We start from the raw sequence: 8,352 nt of genomic DNA, 5'->3' as shown, positions 1-8,352 counted from the left end.
AAAAGCAGCATCATCCTTATCCATTATTTCTGCAAAATTGACATGCAAATTTTGCTTATTGTGCATTGAATACCAGTAAATTAACATTCAGTTATTATTTATTGTACACTGAATACCAGTCAAATTTACAAGTTGTTCTGTAAAGTTGTTTACATTTGGACTGTATTTTTTGCAGAATTGATCTGGTAACCACAGCTGACATTTTTTTTCTTTCTAGCTTCCACTTGAAGGGTTGCCAGGTTTGCCAGGGTTGCCAGGGTTACCGCTCTGATAAACCTGCTTATCCCACTGGCCAAAGAGTGCAGAGAGCCACAGAAAACCAAGTCGTCCACCTCCACGATTTCTCTGAGAGTCATTCCACTTTACCAAATGTTTCCCCAAAGGCACAATTGTTTATAGCAGAGAGGGAAACACAAGGAAATGAAAAGTTTCCTCTTTCCTTTTTCACTTACTTTCTGTCCTTGTTTATCCTGTAGCCTTTTAAATTATGTTTTAATTTATTTTTTTTGTTCAAAGAAATATCTATACAACTATCTATAACTCATATCTCGGCTATCAGCACATATCTGTACGCAACAGTGATGCAAAACTCATGCATGACAAGCACAGACTTTGCAAAGTCTATATGCATCTTTTTTCACAGCTGTGAATGTATAAATGCTGGTGGGTCGTCTTAGGAAGGATTATTTACAAGAACTGTGGTTTGTTTGCAGATGGTCGGAGGCAAATAAGATAAAATGTTTGTGGAAATTACAGTAAAACACTGTCAAATTGCATCAGAAACAGGTCGTAAAATTAAACATTGTACATCATCATAGTAGATACTTTTAATTACTGTAAATCAAAGAATAGCATAAAACTTTAAATTCTACCGCCATAAACTGTTACAGTTTTGCTGTATAAATATAAAATTTTCATGTAAAATTAATGGAGAAATACCATGATGACACAATTATCCTAAAAGTAACCACGAGTAACCAAGAAGTTAGCTAAGTAGTTCGCTTAGCAAGCTACTTAGCTAAATACTTAGCCAAGAAGTTAGCTAAGTAGTTCGCTTAGCAAGCTACTTCGCTACTAGCTAGTAGATACTTTTAATTACTGGAAATCAAAGAATAGCATAAAACTTTAAATTCTACCACCATAAACTGTAGAAAACACACAGTTTTGCTGTAAAAATATAAAGATTTCATGTAAAATGAATGGAGAAATACCATGATGACACAGTTATCCTAAAAGTAAAGGGATTATTCAGTATAAATTACAGTTTTTGCTGATATTTACATTTACATAAGCTCACTTTTTTTTTTTTTTTACGGTGAAGTTCTGGCAACCTCAGCTGCCGGTATTTTACTGTAAATTTAGCAGATTTTTTTTTTACTATTCATTATAAATGAAAAATGTGTCAAATAGTGATTGTTTTTTACCCCCACATAGATTTAAAGTTCTTATTCCTGAGACATTTTGACAAACCCAGACAACTAAATTGTAGCATAACCAGATATCAGGAGAATTTCTGATATTTAAACACATGAAGGTTACTCCAAAAAGAGATTCACAATCTCAGGTTTTATTCGTTTCATCAACACCAAACTGCTTTTAGATGATGCTTTCCAAAATAAAACTAAAAACCTGAGACTGAAACAAAGTCCTTTTTTGGATAAACCATTGCCAAAGACAGTAGGTGTATACATTAAAAACACAATTAAACATATCTGCATTTGAAAAACATTTAAAGGGTTAAAATGCCAAAAATGTTTAAACATTTGGTCATTTTGAGCAGGGCTGAAGTTGTCTAAGAGGTTTATGCAGAAAAAGTAGAAAAAAATATTAATCTGCGTTTTTTTTTTGGGAAGTGCACATTTTCAGCCCAAAGGGTCTGAAAGGATAGTAATTTTTAAATCTGACACTACACAAAAACTAAAATATGCATCAAAATCAATTTTCTCGCTAATCTTTGACATATCCAAGGCTGTGATAAAAACCAATGATAATTATTTATTACCGGTATATGGAAAATAACTACAATTTTGTGTTTTTTTCATAAAAAACATCAGTGACATTGTGCAATCAAACTGGTATTTAAAGGGTTAAAATCCTCAAAATTTTTGAATGTTTGGTAGTTTTGAGCAGGGCAGAAGTTGTTTAAGAGGTTTACGCAGAAAAAAGTAGAAAAAAATATTAATCTGTAAAGTTTTATCCCTTTTTTTGTGTGGAAGTGGACATTTTCAGCCTGGTGGGCCGAAAGGGTTAATGCAATTATTCAAGTTAAGCAATTCAAATTCAAATATAAATAATTCAGATTCAGTTTCTGGTGGCCCATATTTCAGCTCCTGAGCTGTGTAGCTATAACTGAGGAAGCAGGCGAACTTCAGACACCAGAGGAGCTTCACAGTTATTATCTCATTATCTTTCTCCATTAATTAATGCATGTGTCCAGCTGAGCTAACAGTATATGGAGGGCGCCCTCTAGTGGTCTGTTATTCTTATATCCACCTCTGCTTTTACCTCTGCCCACTGCAAACAAACTGCAAGACATACAATAAATATGCATCCACATGAATTAAGAATATATACAACTTCCATTCATATTACTACACTGTAAAAAATATATGTAGAAATTACAGTAAAACACTGTGAAATTACATCAGAAATAGGGCGTAAAATTAAAAATTGTATGTCACCATTGTAGATACTTTTAATTACTGTAAATCAGGGGTCTCAAACTCTTTGATGTGAGTTTTATATCAATGTCCCTTTACCATGTTGTGTATGGAAGGTCCCTTTAATTACTTTTTTGGGTAATTTTGTGTCTTTTTTAAATAATTTTGTGTCTTTTTAAAATAATTTTGTGTCTTTTTTAATAATTTTGTGTCTTTTTGTAATAATTATGTGTCTTTTTTGGTAATTATGTGTCTTTTTTTGGTAATTTTGTGTCTTTTTTTAGTAATTTGAGTTTGAGACCCTTGCCATTAATCAAAGAATAGCACAAAACGTTTACTTTTACTGTCATAAACTGTAGGAAACACACAGTTTTGCTGTAAAAATATATCATTTCCATGTCAAGTTAATGGAGAAATATCATGATGTGTGAATGAATGACACAATTACCCTAAAAAATAACGTGAATATTCAGTCTAAATTACAGTTTTTGCTGATATTTACATTTAATTTTAGTGTAGAAAACCCACTAAGTGTATTTTTACGGTGAACTTCTGGCAACCAAAGCTGCCGGTATTTTACTGTAAATTAAATACATTATTTTTTTTCAGTGTAGTTTAATGTTGCTGCTGCAAAGAGCTTCATCCAAACTTTGCACGGCAACCAAAAACTGTCTCTTTTGTTTTCATTGAATCATCAGTTTAATATCTTACAGTGCTCACAAAAAATTAAAAAGCATCTCTATTATTCATTAATGCTTTTACCATGTAAAACTGTAGAATTCAGCCAACATACCACATAAAATGTAAATAATCTAAAGTATGTGCATGACATATTGTATTCTTGTTTCATCAGAAGGGCTTTTTAGGACCATCCTCACATGAGCCATTCACTCCTCAGAGAAAAGAATAACCAGTCACATGTATCAATACTTAATTGTACATACTGTATATTCAATATGCAGATATTATTATTGTTATTGTTATAATCAAATTGCACATTAACAACAAATGCTGACAGGGAGTAGAAAGGTTTAAGTCACAGTACAGAATTCTATACTCAATGCCTCAGAAAGCATGTATTTATATGTATTTTCCTCTCTTTTAGAATGATGCACTGCAGTTATTTAACCCTTTGATGCTCAACATATTAACCCCTTCTAATGCACAACATGGGTCTAAAATGACCCACATTCATTTCCTTCATGTTATTTAATGCTGCTGCTCTATCTTTTGATATCAACTTATTTTATGATTGAATATTCCAAGTATTCTTTTAATATCTTGTTTTTGATAACAACAGATCATAATTTCCATTTTGCCTCTCATACTTTATTAAGAAAAACGGTTTTTGTATTATTACATAGCTAACTACTTGGCTAAGTAGCTTGCTAAGCTAACTACTCAGCCAAGAAGTTAGCTTAGTAGTTAGCTTAACAAGCTACGAAGCTAACTACTCAGCAAAGAAGTTAGCTAAGTAGTTAGCTTAACAAGCTACTAAAATAACTACTTAGCCAAGAAGTTAGCTAAGTGGTTAGCTTAGCAAGCTACTAAGCTAACTACTTAGCCAAGAAGTTAGTTAAGCGGTTAGCTTAACAAGCTACTAAGCTAAATACTTAGCCAAGAAGTTAGCTCAGTAGTTAGCTTAGTAAGTTACTTTGCCAAGAAGTTAGCTAAGTGGTTAGTTTAGCAAGCTATTTAGCCAAGAAGTTAGCTAAGTAGTTAGCTTAGCAAGCTACTAAGCTAACTACTCAGCCAAGAAGTTAGCTAAGTGGTTAGTTTAACAAGCTACTTAGCTAAATACTTAGCCAAGAAGTTAGCTCAGTAGTTAGCTTAGTAAGTTACTCAGCCAAGAAGTTAGCTAAGTAGTTAGCTTAGCAAGCAATTTAGCTAAAAAATGGATATGGGTCTTTTTTGACCCATGTTGTGCATTAGAAGAGTAGTGACACAAAAAGGGATTTTATGCAAAAATGAATAAAGGAAAACATAAAATTAGGATGTATGATGATCAAAAACAAACTAATTGAGGAAAACCTGGAATACTGAATGATGAAAATGATTTATTGCAAAGATATTGAACATAAAAACTCTGTCAGGTCACTTTAGACCATGTTGTGCATCAACGGGTTAAGACCACCGTAAAGTTTTCTTCCACTGACACCCACATCCATTTCTGAAGGACCAGGTTTGAGATACATAACTTCTACTTGATGAAACACAGAGAGCACAGTACCTTCTTTCGGAAAAAAATAAAAATAAAAAATAGATATTAGCTACTTCTATTGCTTCATTTTTATTGCAGGAAATTTCTACAAAATTATTCTTTGGATGTCCAAAGCACAATTTTTTACAATTATCATTTCCTATTGCGTTTCACTTGCCTAAATTCTGTATGCAATACAAAGTCTAGCATTGACGAGACACTAGCTGGGACTATCAAGATATCTCCTCAGTTATGATGGGGTATAATTGCACTACTATCATTTATATGTCTGCTTTATGATGCAATAAATGCACTAAATGTTATGCTGTACCCGCCTCCAATACTGAACAAGTTGTCTGGTCTGATGATGATGATGATGATGATGTCAACATTTCATGTGGTTTCTGACAAGTCGACAAGATAAATGATATCCAACAGTGTCTGATGATGATGATGTGTACAGGGTGCATCTTTTGTCTATAGCACATTTAAAAGAGGGGGTGAATAAAAAACACTCATTTAAGTAACATTTCTGTCTGTGGTCTTTTTATTTCTTCTCTATGACTCACCACCAGCAGAGGGCAAAAGACACAAAGTGACAGAAAAATAACTAAATTACTTAAAAAAGACACAAGATGACCAAAAAAAAGACACAAAATGACCAAAAAAAGACGCAAAATTACTAAAAAAAAAAAATCACAAAATGACCCAAAAAGACAAAATTATTTTAAAAAAGACACAAAATGTCATAAAAAACTAAATTATTTAAAAAACAAACAAAATGACCAAAAAAGACACAAAATTATTTAAAAAAAGACAAAATTACCCAAAAAGACACAAAATGACCAAAAAAAGACACAAACTTACTTAAAAAAAGACACAACTATTTAAAAAAGACACAAAATGACCAAAAAGACACAAAATGACAGAAAAAAACTAAATCACTTGAAAAAGAAACAAAATGACCAAAAAAAAAGACACAGAACTACCAAAAAACACACAAAATTGTTTTTAATAAAGACACAAAATTACCCAAAAAAAGACACAAAATTACAAAAAAAGACACAAAATTACCCAAAAAAAGACACAAAATTACAAAAAAAGACACAAAATTATTCTTTGGATGTCCAAAGCACAATTTTCTACAATTATCATTTCCTATTGCGTTTCACTTGCCTAAATTCTGTATGCAATACAAAGTCTAGCATTGACGAGACACTATGACACACATGATTAGACAGGGTGCATCTTTTGTCTTTAGCACATTTAAAACAGGGGGTGAATAAAAAACACTCATTTAAGTAACATTTCTGTCTGTGGTCTTTTTATTTCTTTTCACCACCAGCAGAGGGCAGCAGCAGCTTGTTTTATAGTGGAGAAGAATCAGTCTAATGTCACCCAGACACAACACACACTGATGACTTTTGTCTCTCTTTAAAACAGCTTTTTGAGAGGTAAGTTCACTCCAAATACAATGTAATAACAGTACAAGTTAATTTACAGATAATCTGTCAAAAAGTTGACTTTTACTTTGCTGTAATATGAAGGTTAGTGTATTTTTAACCATTATTGATGATTTCTTTTGACATTTCTTTACATTAAATTTAGACATTTACTGTTTAAAAACCCCAGAGAGTTCCCTTAAATTTACATTCAGTAATATGATGTGTATTTTTTTACATAGAATTTCCTGTAATATATAATTTAAGAACATTAAGGTTGACAATTCATTTTTGAGTTTTTTTCACACTTCTAGCTATGATTGTGCTGATTTCATAGAGCTGCAGGGCTTATATTTAGATTTTGCAATGAGATTCAAGGCACAGTGTGTAAAATTTAAAAAAACAAAAAACACCCTGAAAGACTTGGGGTTCAGAGGGTTAAATCGCAGTGCCCTCGTGCACAAAGAGGTCAATAAAAAAAACAAAAATGTTTTCACATGCAATTTGGTGTGGGTGAACTTACCTGGTCTGCACAGAGCCCTGACTTCAACCCTACACTGCAAAAAAGGTGTAACTAAAAACAAGATAAAAACACTAAATCTGAGGGAAATGATCTTGCTGCATGGACAGATAATTTCACTTGACAAGATTTCTTAAATTAAGTTAATTAAATCATGTTGAACGCTTAAAATAAGAAATTAACTCTTAAAACAAGATAAATTATCTAACACTTCTAAATCTTAATTATTTTTTTATCTTGATAAGAAACAAATCATTTGCAGTGCACTCTGCAGCTTTAATTTATCTTGTTTTAAGAGTTAATTTCCTATTTTAAGTGTTCAACATGCTTATTTCTACATTTAATAATCTTAATTTAAGAAATCTTGTCAAGGTAAATTATCTGTCCATGCAGCAAGATCATTTCCCTCAGATTTAGTGTTTTTTATCTCGTTTTAGACACCCTCGCCTTTTTTTTTTAAAAGATATATTTTGGTCATTTTTAATAGAGACAGAGTGAAGTGAGAGACGTCTTTGTTAGGCGCTCTACCAGGTGTGCCACCAGGAACTCCCCTGGGTACCCCTTTTTTGCAGTGTATCCAACACCTTTGGGATGAACTCGCCAGACTTTATCAGTCTGCAACTCTTCACTCACACTGTTTTGGCTGCATGGTAGCAAATCCCTGCAGCAGTGGAAAGCCTGAGGAAAGAAGAAGAGCACATTAATGCCCGTGGTTTGGAAAGAGATGTTTAGCTTTACAGTTTTTCTCAGTCGCTTTGGTGCATTTCTCACATCACTTGTCAAAAAATACACAAAATTATTTTAAAATACACAAAATTATTATTAACAACAAACATAAACTCCCTCTGTTTAATTCCAGAGACATTTTCAATAAAAAATAAAGATTTTTGAAAATATATAAAATTAGCTTGACAGATTTTGACAACTAGTTCAACATTTTTGTACGTGATGACTCAAGCAATGAAATGAGGACTATAAGTTTTATATGGAATGACTATTCAGCATTCACAAGTAAACTTAATTATGACTGACATGACATAAGCAAATAATAATGTTATAAATCAGCAGAGAGTTGTATGAAAGCACTTGATGACTGTCCAAAAGTATTTATAATCAAAATCAAAATCAAATAGTCTTTATTGTCATTATATAGTTCACTATACAATGAAATTGAAAGTGCCACTGCATAACGTGCATAGTTATGACAATCATAACACAAAACAACATGAGTAAAAACATACCGAGCTAAACAAGGACAAAAACAAGAACAAGGACATGTGATGTAATAAATAAGTCTAAAAATAAATAAATGGCTACTTAAAATGCTATAATTTATACATGAGGTAAATTGAGTGTTTTGCACATATCAATTGTATTGCACATGTCCGTTTTATTGCACCTTTTAATAATGTGTTGTAAGGAATGAGAAACTGCTACTATGATGAGCACACATGACTAAATGTTGTGGAGGTTGAACTAACTGTTAATATTGATGTGAGAAATGCACCAAAGTGACTGAGAAAACTGTAA

This window comes from Centropristis striata, chromosome 5 (assembly GCF_030273125.1).
Source record: "Centropristis striata isolate RG_2023a ecotype Rhode Island chromosome 5, C.striata_1.0, whole genome shotgun sequence".
Taxonomy (NCBI): domain Eukaryota; kingdom Metazoa; phylum Chordata; class Actinopteri; order Perciformes; family Serranidae; genus Centropristis; species Centropristis striata.
This window is presented reverse-complemented; position numbering follows the sequence as displayed.